The sequence below is a fragment of the Artibeus jamaicensis genome, unplaced genomic scaffold, assembly GCF_021234435.1.
Source record: "Artibeus jamaicensis isolate MK-2021 breed Jamaican fruit bat unplaced genomic scaffold, CSHL_Jam_final contig_426, whole genome shotgun sequence".
Classification (NCBI taxonomy): Eukaryota; Metazoa; Chordata; class Mammalia; order Chiroptera; family Phyllostomidae; genus Artibeus; species Artibeus jamaicensis.
This window is the reverse complement of record NW_026521826.1, coordinates 11810013-11833264: the sequence shown is the minus strand read 5'-3', so window position 1 is coordinate 11833264 and position 23252 is coordinate 11810013. Positions and strand designations below refer to the sequence as shown.

At 42.1% G+C, this 23252-nt stretch overlaps 1 long non-coding RNA gene across 1 annotated transcript; it reads right to left on the bottom strand.

Annotated features, from left to right (window-relative positions):
• Positions 1 to 21273: 21273 nt before the first annotated feature.
• Positions 21274 to 22647, bottom strand: LOC128627520 (uncharacterized). Its single transcript, XR_008391731.1, has 4 exons — positions 22544 to 22647; positions 21765 to 21816; positions 21443 to 21667; positions 21274 to 21359 (listed from the first exon to the last, which is right to left on the bottom strand). It is a non-coding gene; the product is annotated as an uncharacterized LOC128627520 (long non-coding RNA).
• Positions 22648 to 23252: the final 605 nt, after the last annotated feature.

Here is a 23252-nt window from a genome sequence, read left to right as displayed (position 1 = left end):
GCCTTACAATTTAACTCTATTCTGACACCATCTACCTGGAAACAGCATCAGGTCCCACAGGTTAAGGTCTAAGTTCCACAAGACTGTCCCCCAAACTTCAGATGCCAATGCAAGTCCAGGCTGTCTTCTGAGCAAATGAAAGAGATTGAACTTTTAGACATGGTTGCTGCATAGGTGAATGAATGGGTCAGTGAAAAGAAATTACGATCACTCATTTCCCCCTTAAGGTCAGTTAATAGTTACGGCCTCCATTATCCAATGGCATGGATAATGCCATTCACGTGTGGAATTGTTCTCTACTCCCATCTATAATGTCTTAATGAAGTATTGCTAAAACATAAGTTCCCTTCAATAGTAGAATAAATTTGACTTAAATGGTTTCAACTAGTTACCACCCATAATGAGCCAGATTATTCTTTTGCTTAAACCCAAGCCCAGGAGAGCATTAAGCACATTTGGGTGTGCTTTCAGACTGCCCGGGTGGCCAATTAATGAATCACTGCCTCAGTGCCTGTGCCATTCCAATGTCTGCTTGGGCCCAAAAGGGCCTTATGTAATATTAAAATAATAGTTCAATACATTCAATACACATTCAACTTTCCTGGGGTTTTCATGTTAGGGATTTTGGTAAAAAAATCTGTATCCAACTCCTTCATATATCAAAACAAGAAAACTAATGACTACAGATAATCTCATAGCATTTATATGTTATTATTGCATTATACATGTTTATGCAAACGACTTGGAGGAAACGGGAAGAGTGTAAAAGCCCAGTGGTTGCACGGGGCGCTCCTGCTTACAACACATCCTCCAGAACTTGCTGTACATTACAAAGTCTGCAACCCAGTTTACCCAACTCGGTTGGACGAACAGCTTACTCACTGACTTAATGTATTTGGGAAAGATTTAATGGTCACTTTGAATACTTCATCTGCTAAGTTCAAACCCTCAAGAGTGAATTTACACAGTGACTAATGTATACATACAATTGGAAAATGTACCTTCTTTACACTCAATTTGAATGTATATATTAGGGTTGATTTGATAAAAAATTGGGCCTATTCATGAAAAATGATGATTTATAAACATTGTTAATTTTCTTAAGTAAGAAGATAGTATTTTACATGTATGAGGTTGATTTTTGGATTATGCATTATATTAAAACATAAGCAATAATTATGTACATTATACTTCTGTTGAAACAGTCTTGTAAGAAAACATTTTGTGTGTGTGTGTGTGTGTGTGTGTGTGTCATGGTAGGTTAAATTCCCTTCATTACTCTTCTTTTTCAAAATCCACAGATTCATTCAGCTCTTCTTGCACAATCATTTTAAGGTATATTTTAAAATAAATGTACAAGATTCTGAAAATAGTTTCTTTAGATTTTGTCTGGAATTACAACTAATTTTTAAATAAATATTGAAGGAAATTACATATTTGTAACCTCTAATATCCACCCTGGAATTGATTTTATCTGTCATTTATTCAAAAAATCCTATGTAAAACTTAGATTCTGCATTACCTCTATGTCACTACATAAAGGGATATGCTTGGTCCATATAATTTTTCCAAAGGTCGGAATGATCATTTATGAAGAAACTTGCAAATGCAGTGCCACCTCATCACCCGGCAGATGGTATAGCAGAAGGTCTCATAAATTTCACAGGCTGGATATCATCATAATACAATTAATAAAATAGCACAATAGTCACTAGATAAAGTAACTGCACAGTAAAAATTTTATTTGAAGCTCCTATTCAATATTAAAATGAATGAGGATTTTTGATAGACACTCTGTATCTTATATTTCTGAGGAGTGAATAAACAGAGAAAAGTGACAGTTGAGCATCACACTGTTTACAAAATAAAACACAGAAAATGAATCACTGCCCTACCACAATATAGTTTTGTTTCTTTAATTTTTCATGAGTTAAAGAATCACTGTCATTCTTCTCTTACCAAGCACCCAGGTTAAATGTGGAGATTAATCCTTTCATTAATATTACCACCTAAAAATTAATGTTTCCAGGGAGAATATGGAGCTTTATTAAAACAATCTTTTAGATTACAGGGAACTTTAATGGTCAGCATTCTGGAATCTCTAGCATCTGAGTCTTCACCAGCTACACACACCAGGACCAGGTCATTATGAGTCATTTTGTTATCCACGAAACTTGACCACCAGCTCATTCACCTTCCAGAAATGTACACTTAGAAGGAAAGGTTAGGGGCTTTTTGTTACTACTTTTTAAAGCTAGAAATACATTTTCTCCCCATATTGTGCTACCAAGGGGTTCAGATAAGAGAATCTATAAAACATACAGCAATTTTATGTCCTATGAAGTGAAAAATTATCTATCATTTTTCAGCTTCATGCACAAAGAATTATCTCAGCCAACATGCTGAGGATTTTATGACACAGTTAAAAACATTCAAGTTGGATGATATGGAATCTCAAGGTAATTCATTTCACTCCAACATGTGTTTGTCAAAGAAGCATATGCATCACCACTGTTTCTTTTTTACATCTCACTTAGGATGGAGAAATTGCACATGTCAGTTCATCTCACCTAAATCCTGCTCACAGAGGCTGATCCTGGAACTGTGGGAGGAAGAGAATGGGCATGAAGCAACAGCGGTTCTATATCATCCCTAATAAAAAAAAGAGCTACCAAATTACCGGTCTCCACTGAAACATTAGGATAGCTGAGATTTACTCAGTGCTCATAGTGGGCCAGGTGCTATACTAAGCACCATAACCCTATGAGATAATTACTGTTAATATATGTGTTTTTCATAGAACAAAGGGTTTTCCAGGTGTTAGCAAGTATCCAGGTTATACAGCTATCATTACAAAGACAGTGTCTACCTGGGCATCAGAACCCTGCCACACATCAGCCCATAGGAGCAGTATAAAAATTGGCTCCACCCCTTGCCAACGTAGCTCAGTTGGTTGGCACAGCATCCTACAACCTAACAATTGGGGGTTCAATTCCTGGTCAGGGCACATACCTAGGTTGTGGGTTTGATCCCGGGTCTGGGCGTGTATGGGAGGCAACCAATGAATGTTTCTCTCTCACATCGATGTTTTTTCTCTCCCTTCCTTTCTCTAAAAGCAATGAAAAAAATGCCCTTGGGCAAGGTTTTTAAATAATAATAATAATAATAAATTTTAAAATGGCTCTAAAATTCTTTATCACTTTGCCATCATGAGTCGGGTCTATGTCTCCTCACCTTGACTCCAGGCTTTGTGACTGACAAGTAGAACTCAGCTGAAATGATGCCAGCCTGTCAGGAACTTAGGAAGTGCCAGCCAGATGCACTGTCAGGAGCTTTGCCTTCATGGCCCTGTAATGTTGCAGCCCACAGGTGCTGGCAGAGGACAAAGACACACACTGACCCTGGGCACATAGCCTATGATGTGCAAGATGCAGATGGTCTGTCCCAGCTTGAGGATGCCAGGGAACTCACAACTACTTTGGTAGGGAACCACTGACGATGCACGTGCTCGCTAGGAGCTATCCTCGCTATTATTCCACACCCCTGCCTCACCTGCCTCTTCTTATCCCCATTTCTACCTTCACCTTTCAAAGATGCACTTTTCTGTGGTATCCACTCACTGGTTGGAAAGCCACCCCAAGCTGTGTGTTCTAGCAAAAGGGGTGGCCCACCTTTCTGCCCCCCTTTTATCTAATGGTCTACTCTGACCCACCCATTATCTTTTTTGGCTTCAAAACCTCTTTGAATATCTATGCTATAGACTAGGAGACCAAACTTAAATTCAGTAAGGAACCAATTAGGTACCACTTGTGAAGTAATGACATCATACAATAGGGAGTGGTGGGGTCTTTGGCAAGTTTTTTTACAATCTAAAATGTTTATAGTCAAATGTATTAAAACGTCATCAAAACAAAATAAGCCTAGAAAAATGAAATTAAAATAAAAGGCCTCATTTCGACCCATTAATAGAATTTACACTTCTGGCTCAAATCTATTCCTGGGGCTACTCAGTGAAGCACCCTGTTTCTGAAGTCATTACAATGAAAGTAGGTGAGGGAATGGGATCAGCACTCACTTTCATGGCGGTACCATCTAGAAGAATCCTTTCTGCCTTTATGTACCTGATGGCAGATAATCTTTAAAATGATTTTATTCATAATAATACTGATCTGTTGACACAGGAATTCTGACTGAAAGAACCTGTCAACCACCAGGCTCACACAAAGGTGATAATTTTATCTGATCTTTTTTTCATTTAAAAATGTTAGCCCTGGCTGATGTGGCTCAGTAGATTGAGTGTTGGCCTGCAAACCAAAGGGTTGCCGGCTTGATTCCCAGTCAAGGCACATGCCTGGGGTGTGGGCCAGGTCCCCAGTAGGAGTGCACAAAAAGCAACCACACAATAATGCTTCTCTCCCTCTCTTTATCCCTCCTTTTCCCTCTAAGAATAAATAAATAAAAGCTTTTTAAAAAATGTTAGAGCAGCCTTAAATTTTTAAATAAATAAACAACACAAAACAAAAAAAATAAATTACAGCTGGGGACATGCCATTTGGTAATGAGATGTCTTTTTGTTTCTTTCCTCTTTTTAAATGAAAACCAATTTACCTTCTCAAGCTGATTTGGAAAGTTGACTTATCAGAAATAATAAGGAACATAAAAATTTTCTGTACCTTCAATATCCCATAAACAATTTAAAAAGCAAATGAAAAGTAAAAGGAAATGTTTCTCACACATGTAGCCACAAAGAGTTCATACATATTCTTAGAATATAAATGACTAATACAATTTGAAAAAAAGACATGTAACTTCTATAGAATGGGCGAAGGCTATGAGCAAGTAATTTAAAAAGAGAAAATGCTATGTCTTTCAAAATGCTATGAAATACCAGATATTATTTTCACCTCCCAAACTGTTCAGTATTAAAAGTAAGTAACAATATCCAGTGTTGTCCTGCATATGAAGACGTGAACAGCTTCACATGCTGTTGGTGGGAAGACAAATTGATACAACCTTTGCACAAAGGTAATTGGCTCATTCCCATCAAAAACCTTAACAACAGCAAATTTGATAATTCCACTTTGGAGAATTTACTGTAATGAAAATCAATATAGATATTCTCAAATATTTAACTTTATTTTCATTGTTAACATATGACCAAATATTTCAAAAACCTGGTAACAAAAGAGTATATATTATAGTCCCATTTGTGTAAGAATAAAAATATTTACAGGTATCTAACAACATACTGAAAAAAAATGCCAGAAAATACATACAGTGAAGAGGCTATTCCAGAATGGTACAATTTTATTTTATTTTATTATTTTCTGATAACCCAAGGAGATTATTTTTAATAATCATGCATTGTGCCATTAGATATTTTATTACAGGAAAAATGTTTCATTTTTTTTGTTAAAAATAAATGCTTCTAGGAGAAATAAATGGAAGTGATATAATTATTTGGTATAAAAAGTTACTCATGACATATTGATTTGCACTAAAATGATACCATTAAAGAACGTAGAAGCCCATGCACAGAAAGATGCTAAAGGAATGAAAAAGCAAACGTGTCTAAGTGATGGGTTGGTGACAGATGTCTATTGTCTCCTTTGTTCTTGTTCTGTCTAATTTCTCTGTGAGAATGCTGATTACTTTCTTAAAAAACGTTTTTTAAATTCAGCTCCTGTGCATTAGAACTACACTGAATAGCTTCCTGAAAGTGCTAAAATGAAATTGAACTACCCCATCACCTACAGTTAAGGGGAAAAATCCCCTCAATTGCATCCAAGTATGAGAAACATGTAGGCATAGGAGGAAATACAACAAAATATGCAAGATAACATCTGTAGGTGGTGGCTATTGCAGTAATTTTTGTTTTATTTTTTCTTTCTGAATTTCACAAATTTAATACAATAAATATATTCTATTTTACAATTAGGAAATTTGAATGTCCCCCAAGTGACAAAAGAAGTTATCAAACAGAAAGTTATTGTTCTAATTAGTATGTTTCATATAAACACTGAACTGTGCTAGTCAGTGTGTCAACTGACTTTATACACACTGTGATTTGACACAATCCTACAGAAAGCTGTATCAAATGCAACGGTTGACTTAGAGTGGGAATGTCAATATATTTTCCCCAATTAGATCGGTGACAAATACTTTAGTTTAAGAGCTCCTCCCTAGGTAAATACGAACACACCAAAATCCATGATGAAATAAAGATGGGAGTAAGTTTGCCTGCACAGAGGCAGGGCATTGAGAGATAAAGTTTTTGCTCCAACCTCCCCAACCAGCTCTTTTGGAAGGAGAGCTCTAGTGGAACCGGAAGTGTAGCCAAGATAAGATAAACGGCTTCATTACCCACTGGTCTCCTTCAAGTCTTCCAGGTATCACCTTCTCAGAGATGTCAAACACACTACCCAAATCATACACACCTGTAAAAGAGAAGCGGCCATTATGCAACACTTACAATGAACTAACTGAAATAGAATCCATTAAAAAGGGAAGCACAGCAAGGCCGAGTCCCCGCAGGAGAGGATGCCATGCAGGCTGAGCCAGCGGTCTTTGTCAGTGACCAGAGGTGAGTGACATCTCTTTATCTCTCCCTAATTGGGAGACCTCAGGCAAATTACTCAAGACCTTGGCACCTCTGCTTCTTCATTGTTTTTAAACTCAGGATAAGAATAACATCCATTTCATAGGGCGGTTGTGAAGACTGTGGGAAGTGGGAGGGATACGTGTCAAGTCCAGAGGTGGCCCACTGGAAGCATTCAAATCAGCTAATTACCAATATTCTTTTGTATTTATTGCATTTGGTATTTACTGCATTTTCCCCCATTACCATTTAATCCTCTTATATCCCCACCTACCCCACCCCCCACAACCACCACACTGTAGTCCATGTCCATGAGTCCTTTTTCCTTTTGCTCAATCCCTCTATTCCCTACCCTCTGCCCCACACCCCAGCTGTCATCCTGCTCTCCATCGGTGAGTCTGTCTTTATTTTTCTTGTTATTTCAGTTTGTTCATTAGATTCCACCTATCAGTGAGAGTATATGGTATTTGTCTTTCTCTGACTGGCTTATTTCACTTAGCATAATGTTCTCCAGGTCCAACCATACTGTTGCAAAGGGTACAATTTTTCTTTTTTTACAGCCGAGTAATATTCCATTGTGTCAATGTCCCATAAATGTCTTATCCACTCATCTACTGATGGACCAACAGGTGGCTTCCATATTTTTTAAGACTGTTAAGAACACTGCAATGAACATAGGGGTGCTTATGTTCTTTCAAATTAGTGTTTTGGGTTCCTTCAGATATATTCCCAGAAATGGGATCGCTGGGTCAAAAGGCAGATCCAATTTTAATTTTTTTAGGTATCTCCATACTGCTTTCCACAGTGGCTGCACCAATTTATATTCCCACCATCAGTGCAAAAGGGTCCCCCTTTTTCCACATCCTCACCAGCACTTGTTGTCTGTTGATTTATTGGTGGTAGCCATTCTGACAGATGTGAGGTGATATCGCATTGTGGTTTTAATGTGCATTTCTCTGATGATTAGTGACACTGAGTATCTTTTCATATGTCTATTGGTCATTGTATATCCTCTTTGGAGAAGTGTCTGTTCAGAGCAACAAAAGGCAAGAGGTCCCCAGAGGTCAGAGTTGTGGGAACCTGAACTCCAGTCCTCCCACCTGTCACCACTTGGTTGACTGGTACTGCACACAGCCAGGCAGTGACCCAGAGATTTGCTGCCAGCCCCTGGGCAGATGCCCAGAGGGATATCAATACTCAGGGACCCTAAGCTCCCCTCCACCCAGGAACCACTGAATCTACAGCTACACATGGAACAACCTCCTCAGAAATCCTGTCACCTGGCCCAGTGGCTGCTGAACCCCAAGGCCTAAGACAGAGAGGCCACATGGAAGAAGGTAGGAGAGGCACCCCCACCTAGTCAGGAACCTCACTTCACTGTGCAGGTCGGGAGGGAGCCTCAACCTGAGGACAAAGGGTGGAATCCAGACAGTACCCCAGCTTTTAAGACCTATACCTGAGGGAAATCTCCCGAAACATCTATCTTTTCAAACACATGTCCCCAGGAGCCACAGGCCAGAGCAACCTGAGAACCAGGCACAGACTCCCTGTGCATGGTGTAGCATTAGTGCCTGATGTCAGGAGCTTCACTGGGAGGCCCTGTCTGTCCACTGAAGGTGGTCAGATGTCTGGTGGGACACAGGCAGGTTTTTTTCTAACAGGGACCTCTGTCTGCTTACTGGTGAAGTGGCAATACCTGTGTAAAAAGGGCCAAGCTCCAGAGCCAGTCTCTCTCACGGGAACTCTGTGCACATTTGAACCCAGTTTTGCATCTGGGGCCTGTTTTTGTGTCTGCTCCTGGTTGGTCAGGGGACCAGGTTTTACACCTGCTCCTGGTTTTACACTTGGGGATCAAGTTCATGTCTGGGCCCCAGTTTTTGCAGCTGCCATCAATAGCCACCTCTACATGGCCTGGCTCTGGTGGCCATCAGGTTGCCACTGTCATCCCCCAGGACTATACACAGTTGCACATTTTCAAAGCTCTGCCTGAGGGTCTGGCTTCCAGTCAGCCTGAATCTAGGTGCCAACAGGCCTCCCCTTAAGGGCCCTGACAGTCCTGGCACACCCCCAGCTCCTGGGAGCCACGAAAAATAGAGCAGGCTGCTGGGACAATCACAGAGGTTTGAGAGCCAGCCAAGAACTGGGACAGGATTGAAAGATAAGGTTCATCTCCTCCAGGAGTCCACTCCTTCAAGACCGGGAGATGGGCTGTTTCATCAAATGCATAGAAATCAACAGAGCCAGTCAGAGAAAATGAAGAAGGGGGGCTGTACGGGGGTTCTCGAAACACCAGCCACCCTGCATGTCCGGTGTCGAAGCCAGGACTCAAGCAGGCCCAGTCGCCTCTGCTGTCTTCTGGGCCTGTGTACAGCACTTGTATGCAAAAGTAGCATTTTCTTTGTTCCAGAAAGAATTAAGGAGAAAAGAAGGAATACCTAGGGCAAATTGTTTCCTCCTAATGAGGTAATTTATACTCCTCTATTCCTCCATTTTCTGATGAGGAGGACATGACCCCTTCCCCGGGATTCCGTCCCTGAGACGAGAACACAGGAGGAGGGGGTGTTGGCTGAAACTCCCCTCCAGATGTGTGTGTGCGTGGTGGCCACACCCCCAGAATGAGTTTTCCTTCTGTCAACCCAAAGAGCCAGATCCAGGGTCCACCGGGGGTTCTGGTGTTCTCTTCTAGGAAGAAGATGTATAGAATATCATTAAAATCCAGTTCCAGCTCAGAAAGTTGACATGGACCCATCTCTCCCTGCTCACTCCCACCAGTGACAACTATAAAATCTGAAGATAGGCCAGAGACAAAGTGAAGTGTGGAAGGAGAAAAGTGGGCTGCTTAGGGCGTGAGGACGTGGGAACACAGAGGCAAGTTGTACACACCCCAAGAGTCAGAGTCCCTCTCTCCACCTGGAGACACGAGCATCACAGGGGGCCTCGGAAAAGTGGGATCCCACAGCAGCACCAGCCCCAGAAAGCAGCTCCTTTCCCTACCGTGCGGAGCCCCTTCCATACTGTCAGCCCCTGGCAGGATCGGCAGGAGCTTCAAAGGCAGTGCGCAGACCAAGCAAACAACAATGGCTGACCGAAGGCTCTGGGAACTGTCACTGGAACCACAGCCCACAAAATTAAGCCAGGACCTGTGTGCTGAACCAAAACAGGGTGACTGCATGCCACAGTGTGAGATGGAAATGGGGTTCAAGAGAGGCAAAATTTCAGGAAGCAATAAAAAATCACCTATCATAGAACCAGGAAAAATCTCAACTTAGATGCTGGAATTATCAACAAGAACTTGAAAGCAGACATCATAAGCGTTCCAGCAATCAATTAAAAATTACCTCAAAACAAATTTTAAAAAATAGAAAATCTCAGCAAACACATGTTGTAGAAAAGAACCAAATGGAAATGGGAGGATGAAAAATGCAACGCAATAACTGAAATAAACCACTCACTGCTGTGCTTAATTAGTAGAGTGTCTTCATGGGTTCAGCCCAAAGCCTTTGGGATAGTCAACACCATTGGCAAACCAAATTCATACTCACTGCCAATCAAAGGTCAGCACTCAGGAGCCTAAGACACAGATAACAGCATGATGGTTACCAGATGGGAAGGGGGGAAGGATGTAGTAAAAGGTAAAGGGGGTCAAACAAATGGTGACAGAAGGGGATTTGACTTTGGGAGATAGACACACAATATAATATACAGATAATATAGAATTGTAGACTTAAAACCTACATGATTTTGTTAACCAATCCCACCTCACTAAATTTAATTTTAAAAGAGGAGAAAAGTTGTAAGGAGTCTTCTAATTGATCAAAGATGCCTCCAGTGACATTTAAGGAGCAGAAATGTCTGTGTCCACACGATGAAGGGAAGCCTCTTTCTTTCTGTGTGGCAAAGCATCTGGAGGTTCTCTCCTTTAGAAATATTTCTTCCACTTGATGCTGATGCTATATTGTGAACTGTGAACACTTCGCACTTGGGAGAGGCTTCCTTTGCATGGAAAACCAAATGGATGCAGTTTCCCAGAGAAAAACAGGCAGCAAGCCACTTGGGCCTGCCTGTGCTCTCCTGAAGTGCAGTAGTGCCCCCTCCACCATCCCCAGATTCAGTTACCTGTGGTCAACCTCAATCCAAAAAATATTAAGTGGAAAATTCCAGAAAAAGCAATCGATAGGTTTAAATCGCACAATACTCTGAGTAGTGTAATGGAATCTCTCACTGTCCGACTCTGTCGTGCCGGGATGTGAATCACCCTTCTGTCCAGTCCATGCACACAGTACACGCTTCCCCCCATATGCACACCACACACACTTCTCCCCCATATCCACACCGTACAAGCTTCTCCTCCCACCCACATAAGTAACTCAGTAGCCATCTGAGTTATCAGATTGACTGTCACTATATTACAGTGCTTGTTGCAAGTCACCCTTATTTTACTTTGTAATGGTCCAAAAGCCCTTCCCATAACTTTTATTACAGTGCATTGTTTAATCATTCTACTTGATTAATTATGGTTATTAATCTTTTACTGTGCTAATTTAACTTAACTAAACTTTATCATAGATATGTATATATATAAAACATTATAATAAATACATGTATGTATATATACGGTTAGGTACTATTTGCAGTGTTAGGTATTCCCTGAGGGTATTGGAACATATCTCCCACAGATGAGAGGATGCTATAGTCTTTTGTCCCACAAGTGACTGAATCCAGATCTCCAAAACAACACATCAGATTTCAGGGCCAGAACACTGACGGACAATGAGAAAGTGTGTATTTGCAGGGACTGTCTTCTGGCTTAGTCAGCTTCCCAATGGAACCAACCACTGCAACTAAGACTATGGTGGAAATAACATGGGTGTTTGGAGCTCTGTATCCTGCCTAAAGAATTTTCCATCATGACAGAATGAGTAAGATTTAATATGCATGGACGCAATCTAATACTTAAAGAGGAGAACCTCCAGATGCTTTGCCACACAGAAAGAAAGAGGCTTCCCTTCATCGTGTGGACACACATTTCTGCTCCTTAAATGTCACTGGAGGCATCTTTGATCAATTAGAAGACTCCTTACAACTTTTCTCCTCTTTTAAAGTATTAGATTTGTTCTAATTTATTCTGTTGTTCTGAGACCTCACTTCTATGAAGGAAGGCCAGAGTGTATATATGCAATTTTGTGCTACATTACATACTGTTTGTTAATTATCTTGCAAGATTTAGCAGTAGTGTTTATTCCATTAAATTGTGATAATTCCCTATAATTTTTCATATCATCACCAGAGTCTACCAGAGTGCACAGCACACTGTAAGCATTCAGCAAACACCGGATAACTGTTGTGCAAGGTGAGAACTGCTTTCTCTGGGGCTCATTATCATGAGCTTTCCACAGAGCAGTTTTGAAGCTGGTAAAATGAAGAGATGCATACTAAAAAGATACAACAGATTTGAAGGTCATGGAATAAACTGAGAACCTCAAAATTAATTAACTCAATAATGGAACTATAGACAGTAAAATGTCCAAAGAAAATAAAGATAAGGATGTAAGGGGGGAGGGAGAATGGAGGACCAAATGAGCTACAACAACAAAAAATATTCAAATAAAATGATTGCATTTTTGTAACAGTAAGTGGCTTAGAATAGTAGAACATAGAGAATTTAAAAAGAAGAAGAAAAATAACTCAGTACATTAAAAGAGAGCAAAATACAGCGATGTCTTGGATGCAGACCAGGGAAGGATTCTGCAGAGTTACAGCCCCCCCCTGACGTTATCTGCTATGGAAATGGGTGGGTGGGGGTGGGGAGGTGCGAGGACAGTCTCTGCATGCAATCTCTTTAAGAGAGGTTTTATATAATTGTATGAAGCCAGGACACAGATGGACTTAGAACAGTGTCCCCCTCTCCCTCCCATGGGAGAACAAAATCTGGAATTATGCATCAGTGTTGTCACTCACTTGTCCAGACAAAATGGTTTCACCATCAGAATCGATCACCATATTCTGTAAGTAAAAGATGACAAAGGTTATGTCCTAAACTCTTTACATGTTTTCAAACATAAAGTTACTCATAGCTACTGCAGCTTATTCTTTTTTTCTTTGCAAAATACAACAAAAATTCTAGCATTACTTTACTGGTTTACTCTGCAGAATTACATGTTGCTAACCAGTCTCTGTTCTGAATCTCTCTAAGCTTAATTTTCAGTATATTAATTATTGCTGCACTTTATTCTTCCTTCCTGGTCTTCTACAGTTTCATTCACTCCCTTCCGCTACTCGCACCTGCAGAGTGAGTGTACCTTGGGAGATCTCCTCACATTTTTTCTGGGTGACCCTGTCCCTGGATTTGATGTACTAGATTAGATGTCAATAATTTTACCTTTTCCTATTATTTTCTGCATATTTACAGTTTTCTTAATTATCTTCTAGGCTAATGTAAATAACTATTGGACATTTTGAAAGTGTAACATTAATATCACATCGGAGGTAGGATTTTACCTATGGGAGAAGATAGAAGGATAAGACCATGGCAGGACCTTACATAATAGCTATATCAATAAGGCTGATTGAATTAACTGTGCTAGGAGAACCATAAATCGGCTTCAGTGAGTAGAGAGGAAGGACAATTTTCCCATTCAAGAAACCATCAGAAAACACTGATCGGGCACTCACCAGATCTATGCTGGGTGCTGCTGACGTGGTGAGGTGATGCTCTTGACTTCTAGTATTGCCACCTTTTGTCATAGTAAAGCAATTCCCGACTTTGAATAAAGCTCCTCATTAAATTATGATGTAAAAATATTAAGCTTTACTCCTAAAAATCTTGCAGTTACTACTCATCTTTATGATGCATCAGATTGCCGGCAGTCAGGACTTGTGCTCTTTTGCTTATTCATGGTTTCACTCACCCTCATTCACAGAAAGGCACATGCATTCATTATTCACGTGCCTGAGAGCTAGCTGCACCCCGTCATTCTCTTCATATATTTAAAGCTGTGTCCTTTGTCACTCATTAGAACCAATATTCTCACCTGACTGGGATTCCATGAGCTGTAAATTTCTTAGCCTTTAAAGAAAAATTAAATTACTTTCCAGAATTCTTCATTACTAGTGACAATCTTACCATTGTGTATACATATAATTTTTACTCTCGTTGCTTCTGGACCAGGTGATAAGGTGAGAGACACAAGGGAACATCCCTTCTCCCATCTATGGTTCCTTGTGTCGATCACCATGAAACAGAGCAGGAACACAGGGCAAAAAGACAAGAATTTAACAGACAAAAGGGGATGTAACTATCAGCATAAAGCGATACCTTAATACCAGCCTCAGAAAGGAGTGCTACACTCCTCCCCAAAACAGTCTCTTGCTTAAAAGACTATTGGAATCAGACACTAGCCTAGAAAACATTACAATGTCACTACAATCTCAGCAAAAACCCAAGATTAAAAAAAAAAAAAGAAAGAAAGAGAAAGTCTCAGGAAATCATTCACAAGTGAAAGAAAACAAATATAAAATTGATGAGAAAAACATTTACCTTCAACATATAATGGCAACTGAAAACAGTCTAAATGTCTATCAACATGAAGATGATGGCTTCAATTAGACTATCTATTTGGTCCAAATTTCCCACCCCTGGCACACAGACACCACCAACAAGCAAGTCTCTGTGCACCGCTGAGTGTCCTACAATTCAGTTCAGTTCTGTCACTGTCTACCTAGAGAGAGCAGCAGATCCCACAGGTTGAGGACTCAGCCCCTTGAGATGGCCCCCGATGTAGAAGCTGCTGTGGGTCCAGGTTGTCACCTCTGATTCTGACCATTTGTCTGTAGATTGGAAGTTCCCAAGACCCCACCTCTTTGGGATTCACTTAATTTGCTCACAGAACTCAAAAAAATATAAAGTAAATATTTTACTTATTGGATTATTTGTTATAAAATGATACTGATACAGGGTGCAGCCGGGGGGGGGGGCAAAAAAAAAAGATTTGGAATGGTGTCCAGAATTCAAAGTGTATAAGAATATTGGAGAGACATATAAGATGTCCTCACCACCCCCCCAGGGGGAAGAGACAAATAGAACCAGGGCCATTGAGAGCTGTTTTGCATAGCAACAGTTCTGCAGCTAACCTCTGAAATGATTATTTAACGTATCTATAACCTTTAACTGGTTTCATAGATATGTTAAATAGCTGTGGCCAAGTTTTGAGCCAGGGAGAAGGTAGTGGCTTGGACCCAGGATGGAACTAGGGGCTGCGCTCCTGAGGGAGGGTGCCTGTGTGGGAGCTTGGAAAAGGTGGGCTCCGGGACATGAGGGGATAACTGCCCAGGTGAAAGAGGGAGCCACGTGGTTTTGGCAGGGTGCGGACCCCCTCTTTCCCAGGTGAAAGGGAAAACCACGCAGCTTTGCCAGAATGGAGGTCCCTGCAGCCAGGTGAAGAAGAAAGACAACGTGCTTTTGGTGGAGTGTGAACCACTGCAGCTTTGGTAGAAGAGGCCCACGCGGCTTTGGGGTGCCCCCTTTGGCTGCATGGCCTGGAAAAGCAAGAGATACTTTGACTGGAACTGGGTACAAAGAACTCTTGCCAGTGGACCATGAGAGGGTACCACAGTACTTTGGATTAACTCAAGATCCTGCACAGTGACACAGCTGACGGTGCCAGTGGCCTGAAACACAGACGTGTGTTCTTTTCCTGATTTACGGTACCTGGAGTTGGGACAGTGGGAGAAGGGAGCGCTGTGTGGGTGTAGGTGTACAACCTAAAGGACTTTGATATTTTAGTGGTGGCATTAGGCCTGAATAGCATTGAATAAACATTTTGTTTCCTTTTCACAAATCTCTGGCATTGAGAGATGTCTTTCCAATTGGCGGCGGACAGAAGAGCCCAGTAGATATTAGTATTTTGTTTTTTTGGGAGGGGCCCCTATTGTATAGCAGTTTTGGGGCATCCCTAGGTGGGCCAAATATTGTATTGCCCCTCCCTCGGACCTCTTGTTCGGTAACGATGCGATTTAAGAAGAGCCATATGGAAGAGATGCACAGGGCAAGGTATGGGGGAAAACAGGGAGCTCCCAGGCCCTTTTCCAGGTGTGGGTAACAAGGGGCCCACGCGAAACCTGGCAGGCTCAGAGGAGGCCTGCGTGGAGGTCTGACAAACTCAGAGACTTAAAGTGACCACACAGGATGGTCTGGAATTAAAATTCTACCTAAAAGTGCTTTGTGGATGGTAGTCTTATCTTAGGCCAGTATTTTTCCCTAACAAAGGTGAATGGTTACTTTAACTGAGCCGGTCCTTTTTTTTTCTTGCGTCTGTGATAACATACATGATAACATACCTTTGGAATATCAAAGTAATTTCCTCCCCCCCACCTCCCATCCCTCAAAGCACAACCGAGTCACCAGAGCAGAGACCACAAGTCCCCTCATTGTTACTATTCTGTTCATTGTGACCGTTGACCCTCATATACCCACCTATGTAAAAGTATGTATCTACTTTTATCCAATCCCAGAGATGCCCCCGCCTCTGCTTTCTCCTGCCTCCCTGATCTATTGTCAATGAATTTCACGCAGCCCCCTTTGATTCTAATGTATAAAATAAGCTGCAAAACTGCCATTCTCTGGAACATTTTTCTCTGTCCCTTGAGAGTTTGCTCCCCAGAAACTGTCCGTTTAGCTCAAATAAACTCATAAAAATTCTTACAGGTTTGGGCGTTTCTTACGTTGACACAGGTTAGCCTCTCTTCAACTCTTCAGGTGTTCACCCAACACCTTTGGAGAGGATGTGGCCTCTTGGGTTTTTACCCCAGCCTTTTGGGTTTTTATGGAGGTTTCATTACACAGGCAGGATTGATTGCGTCACTGGCCTTTTGTGATAAATTTAACCTCCAGTCCTTCTCCCCTCTCCAAAGGTCTGGGGGTGAGACTGAAAATTCCAATCCTCTGATTGCATGGTTGGCTCCATGGCAACAGCCCCCATCCTTAGGTGCTTTCCAAAAGTCACCTCACTCGCATAACAAAAGACACCTTTATGGCTCTCATCACTTAGGAATTTCCAAGGGTTTCAGGAGTTCTGTGCCAGAAAAGGGGACAAAGACCAAATATAAATCACAGTATCACAGGTCAGTCCTAAAAATGATCATGTAGAATCATATCCATTGACTTAAAAATATTTAGGACTTTTACAAGAAGGAGGTTTCATGCACACTTATTTTGTTAAGTAAAACGAGACTCTGTTGTAAAACCATGAGGAAAAGGAGAGAGAATGGGGAGTGAGCCTTCAACAGAATCTGTAAATTTGGTTAATGTTGGATGGCAAGTTTTTTTTCGGTTTTCCCTTTTACTTTATCGTATTTAATATTTAGAGTGAACGTATACTGTACAATTAGTCAAAAATATTATTTGAGCATTTATGATTTACACAATGAAATGCGGAGGCACAGGGTGGGGCAGGGGTTGGGACAGCTCTGGGCAGCGGCCTGCATGTCCAGCCAGGGCCAGTTCTGGTTCTGCTGCCAGGACGTTTGGGAAGGCCATTGAGCTACCTGAGCCTGAGCCTCCCACCTTGAAAATGAAGACGTCTTTAATTTCACTAACGGCTGTAAAATTTGAATCCGTAGCTTCCCTAAACCTCTGCATCTCACTATATTGTCTATCTACACGACACACACTATCTGAACAGGTTGATATTGTCTATCTACACGACACACACTATCTGAACAGGTTGACAAATACTCAAGTGCACCTTAAGGTTTAAGGCCAAGGCGACCCATGTTTATGTGAGGCCATAGCACTGTTGGTGGCTTCTGGCTGCCCCGAGTCCCTCCTGTGCCCTCCATGTACAGAGGCCACACAAGGCCACCCTTGTCAGTCCAGGACACAGAATTACCAGTAATATGATGCTGTTCCTTTGCAGTCTCTCAGTCTTCACTGAACTCTACTTAAAATAAAAGGAGACATTTTTCATTGGAAAGAGACTTCTGAGGACTCTGCAACTTGCTGGCAATATGTGCAGTAAACAGGCACAGCTGACTCGCTCACTGCTGGTCTGAAAAGCCTAATGTGAACCACTGTGGTGAATATAGCACATGTGTCATGGGCTTAGAAGTGCATCACCTGTGTGGTTTAGATGGAACCCTTTCTTTCTGAGGCAAAGACATAGATGCCAAATCCAGAGGCCGGGGTTGGGGGGCCTGGAGCCCAGCTTCCCTGATGAAGGAGGGAGCATGCCCTGAGAACAGTAGTCAGACCCATGGAAGCCTTCAGAGCAGGAGACAGTAGTGCCTGACAATAAGAAGAGGCAGACAGAGAGAACAGTTTTTCAAGCAGGGGGATGGCAGGGGGAATGGGACCCCCCAAGAAGTCTACTTGGCTTGGGAGGGCAAGAAGAATGGATTTGGACCCTGTTGGTCAGGTCTCAGCCAGGGAGCATGAAGGGGCAGTAATCTGGGCGTGAAGACCTGAAAACAGGGTAAGGCTGCAATGCCAGGCAGGACGACTCACCCTCACCCCTGTGTGCGGTGCTTGGGTCGTGTGCCTGAGAGAAGTCCAAAAGCAGGTTCCAGAATTTGCAGAGGACAATAGGGTCACTATATGTTTCCCCAAATTCCCCTTATTTTTGCTGCTCACATTTTCTTTCACTGTGTTGTGAAGGGAGAAATTTTCTTCTACCTTTCATGGTTCCTTAGCTGATCTAATAATTGGAGTATGTGATTAACAAGAGAAACAGATTACAAAGAGAAAAATGACCAGATTTAATTACATATGTACAAATGGGAACTGCACATACACTAACACTAAAGTCAGGGACTCCACTTAGACGAGAGGGTCCGAGACCGAAAGGGGAGATCAGGCATGTGCCACATTCCGAGCTCAGGATGAAGGAAGGAGCCTAGCACTTCAGAAGGGAGGCAGGTCACTCACTGCAGGGTAATAAGAAAAGCAGATGTTCAATAATTAGGAGTTTCCCCTGTCCTACAGATAGGTCATAAAACTTTATTTTTGGTGATAACTGTTGTTATCTGGCAAGGCCCCTAATTTAAATTCTTTAAGGAAGAGATAAAAGTTTCCTGTGAGCCCACAGGGTCTTTATGGTCTGCAGCTCAAAATAATCCCCACACCGAAGTGGAGAATCTGGAAGGAACTCATGACGGGGGAGCCTGTTCTGAACCTTTTCAAATAATATCCCCGCTGGGCAAGGTCTCGGGCAACACCCAGACTCTCAGGGAATGGAACGAGACAGTGGTACTGATACAGGGTGCAGCCAGGGGGGGCCCCCAAAAAAAAGATTTGGAAGGGTGTCCAGAATTCAAAGTATATAGAAATGTTGGAGAGACATATAAGATGTCCTCACTGCCCCCCCCCCCCCCGGGGGGAAGGGATGAATGGAGCCAGGCCATTGAGAGCTATTTTGCATAGCAACAGTTTTGGAGCTAACCTCTGGAGGAATGGTTATTTAACATATCTATAACCTTTAACTGGTTTCATAGATATGTTAAATAGGAGTGGCCAAGTTTGGAGCCAGGGAGAAAGACTGGGTCTCATGAGAAGAAAAACTAGGAGCTACACTCCTGAGGAAGAAGGGAGTAGCAGGGTCGGAGGATGGAACTTGGGGGACTCAGGATGGGAACTAAGGTCTGGACTCCTGAGTGAGAAGGGCTTGGACTGAGGAGGTAATGAGGGGCTGCGCCCCTGAGGGAGGGTGCCGCTGTGTGGGAGCTTGGAAAAGACTGGCTCCAGGACACGAAGGGTCCCCACTTGGCCAGATGGAGAGAGAGCCACGCTGTTTCAGCAGAGTGAGGACCCCCTCTTGGTGAGGTGAAAGAGGGAGCCACGTGGTTTTGGCAGGGTGCGGACCCCCTCTTTCCCAGGTGAAAGGGAAAAACCATGCAGCTTTGCCAGAATGGAGATCCCTGCAGCCAGGTGAAGAAGAAAGCCACATGCTTTTGGTGGAGTGCGGACTCCTGCAGCTTTGGTAGAAGAGGCCCACGCGGCTTTGGGGTGCCCCTTTGGCCGTGGGGCCTGAAAAGCAAGAGAGACTTTGACTGGATCTGGGTACAAAGAACTCTTGCCAGTGGACCATGAGAGGGTACCACAGTACTTTGGATTAACTCGAGATCCTGCACAGTGACACAGCTGATGGCACCAGCGGCCTGCAATACAGACGTGTGCTCTTTTCCTGATTTACGGTACCCGGAGTTGGGACAGTGGGAGAAGGGAGCGCTGTGTGGGTGTAGGTGTACAACCTAAAGGACTTTGATATTTTAGTGGTGGCATTAGGCCTGAATAGCATTAAATAAACATTTTGTTTCCTTTTCACAAATCTCTGGCATTAAGAGATGTCTTTCCAATTGGCGGCGGACAGAAGGGCCCAGTAGATTTTAGTATTCTGTTTTTGGGAGGGGCCCCTGTTGTATAGCAGTTTTTGGCATCCCTAGGTGGGCCAAATATTGTATTGCCCCTCCCTCGGACCTCTTGTTGTTCGGTAATAGTACCCAACATGGCAGTTTCAATGGCTGGCACTGCTGCTCCACTATGGAAACCTACCGAGGAAGTACAACCAAGCAAAGAGGGGAGGAAAGTAAGAACGTTCACCAAATAAGAATATACCATATTTTGCTGTGTATAATGAGCACATTTTTGCCCAGATTTTTGAGGGAAAAATAAGGATACACATATACATGGGTAGTACTAATTCCATATCTATATAAATTTTTTTAATTAATTAAAATTTTTTCCTTTTTCACTTTTCCCCACCCATCCCCCCAACCCCTCCAAACCCACCTCCCTCCCTTGCTTTCACCCTCCCCCTTGGTTTTGTCCATGTGGCTTTTATAATAGTTCCTGAAAACCCTTCTCCCCACTGTCCGCTCTGTTTTTAATATTTGTATTTATGCTTATGTATTAAAAATGTAACATTATTGATGGATATCAATAGTGATATCCATACACAAAATAATACCATGGAATATGATTATCGGTTTTGTTTCTAAATATGAATTAAAAAATTAAAATGAAAGATTTTTTTCCCTAAAAGTTTAGGCCAAAAACATGGTGGGTATGTGTTATACATGGCAAAATACAATATGTAATTTTAATCCAGTTTGATTTTCAGGGGCTATACATACTTTACTATATAAACTCAGGGCTGTTTTACATTTAATCTGAGGAAGTAATAAAAAGTACTCTCTCTGACCAAGAACCCCGGTAATCCACGAGAACAAGAGTTCTCAGCAAGAGCAGAGCCAATGGGATATTCCTGAAACATAAGCACCGAGCACACCAGGGAGTGATGAGAACAGGGCCTTTTCCTGGGTATTGTTTCAAAATCGGTTACAGTTTCAAAATTTGTGTGCCTCGTTATTAGCACAATGTTCTACCCTTACACCCTAGTAAATATTTTTGCAAGATAATGTTTAATGATAAAGGTATTTTGCTCACTAGCCTTTTCCCTGTAAACAACTGGAAGTTGACCTCTAACTTTCCCAAAGCTGAACAAACAGTGGTGGTGGGTGTTTGCATCTGTCCCTTCAAAAACGCCTTCCTTTTTAAATCTGGAATGAAAGAGAGTTTCCTTACCACCCCCACCCTGAAAAAAATGTACCAAAATGAAAACTAATGAAAATTTATTATTATTATGCTTTTCCTTCCCCTTTTTTCTCCTTCTTTTTTTGAAAGTCTCCAGAAGAAAGCCGAGCATTTTCTGCAAAGCACAGTAGCTGGCACTGATGAATAAAATGCCGTTCAGAGTAACTCCTCTCCCACCTGCACAACCAAAGATGAGATTCATGACCATGTACAAATATGCCATCGGAGAAAAATTGAATTTTCAGACTCGTCTTTCCTACCTCATGTCTTTTCCTTCCCCAGAAACGTCTATGGAAGTGATGCTATGATGTATGAACATTTCTGTATTGTGCTGAACCGCACGGAAAACAGCCCCTGCCATACTCGGGCAGAATTATCCAGTCAAAACAGTGTTCACCTGGGAGTCAGGACACCTCAGACGTCATCATGATTTGGCCACAACTTGGCTAAAAGTCACTTCCTTTCTCCAGGCCTCAGTTTCCTTTCTGGAAAACGAGGAGACCACAATGACACTACTTTGACATTCACCAATTTTATGAAACATAGCAGGCAACAATTGCCGGCAGATGTTTGACAACAGACCTGGCTTCTGTACGTTGAGAACCTGCAGACTTGTTCCTCATCTGACATTGACCTTATGGGGAAAAAAATAAAGCAAAAAGGACAACATGGGATGTAAAGTAGATCAGGTACTTTCTGGTGGGGCTGGCTGCCCTCCGTGGTGCATTCACTGCTGAATAGACACAGTGAGAGGCCTGTGGCTCTCCCTAAGCCAGAACATCTGTTTACTAAACACAGTGAGGCACCAACGTGACCCAGGGAGGATTTTATAGCTTCGACTGAGCCCAGAGATATCAGCTGTGGGGATCACTTGTGGCTAGTTTCATTCTATTTATGGGGATTGGATTGTAAAGGTGGGACATAAATTCAAGTCCACATGCTATGGAGAAATACATTTCCAAAGTGGCCAGATGGCTATTTTTACACCACAGCTAATAATTTACCTTTTGATGCCCTGGGGCTTGCTGGGGTCTAAAAATAGTTGTTCCTAAGCTTTCAGACCCCATCGGGGGAGCACTTGATGTGGCATCAGGGGAGTGGCATTGAGTAAAATTGGGACCATCAGGAAATACACAACCAAATCAAATCCTGTCACCCAAGATCTGATCTTTAAAAGATGGACGTGACTATTGATTTCTCATTCATTAAATTTGTAAAGATATTTCCAGGATATAAATAAAATGAGAGCCAACTGGACACATCCTTTGAGCTTAAGACTGAGTCTGAAATCTTATTACATCATCTCTTTAGTGGCTAGTTAGCAACATCAGAGGAACAATTAAAGCAAATGGCCCACTTACGGCTGACAGCTGACCCTCCATCCAGCTTGCAGCACTTAGGAAGGGTCAGGGCCCGGCAGGGAAGGGGGACCCATTCAGCCCCAGGCAGTTCTTCCAATTCTGGCTTCTCTGAGCGCTGGGCACGTCACACGGATGGAATTAACCCTGGAGGGTACAGGAAGGCTGCCAGTTGTTTCTCCCCGACGCAGATCGTAGCGTCCGTGGCCCTTGTCCAAGGACTGAAAATAACTGTCCAAGTGCTTTTTCTGATAGTCGGTATTTATGTAACAAAGGAACTGAAACTTCTTCGTGTATTTGGAATTGAATGTTTAAGGAAAATTTGATTAGAGAACTTCCTATGATTATTCAAATACTGGGAAAGGCAGCTTAAATAGGGGAATTCAAGCCATTTTTTACAACTTTTGCTATTCTTTGGCTTCCTTCTGGCCACGTGCTACTTACATTATTGTGTCTGTATCCATCTATCTATCCATTATTGATTTATCTATCTATCCATCTGTGTCTCTTTCCACCATGTACAAGTATCTATCATTTATCTGTCTTGGATGTAGGAATTAAATGAGGAGTTTTCTAGTGAATTACTCCACTCATATTGCTACTAATATATTTAAAGTTTTCAGCTAAATGGAGTGGAGTATTTAGCTAAACATACAATCAATAGCTAATGCTTTTGGTGACATACTGAATTGGACTTGGGGGTGGGGAAAAG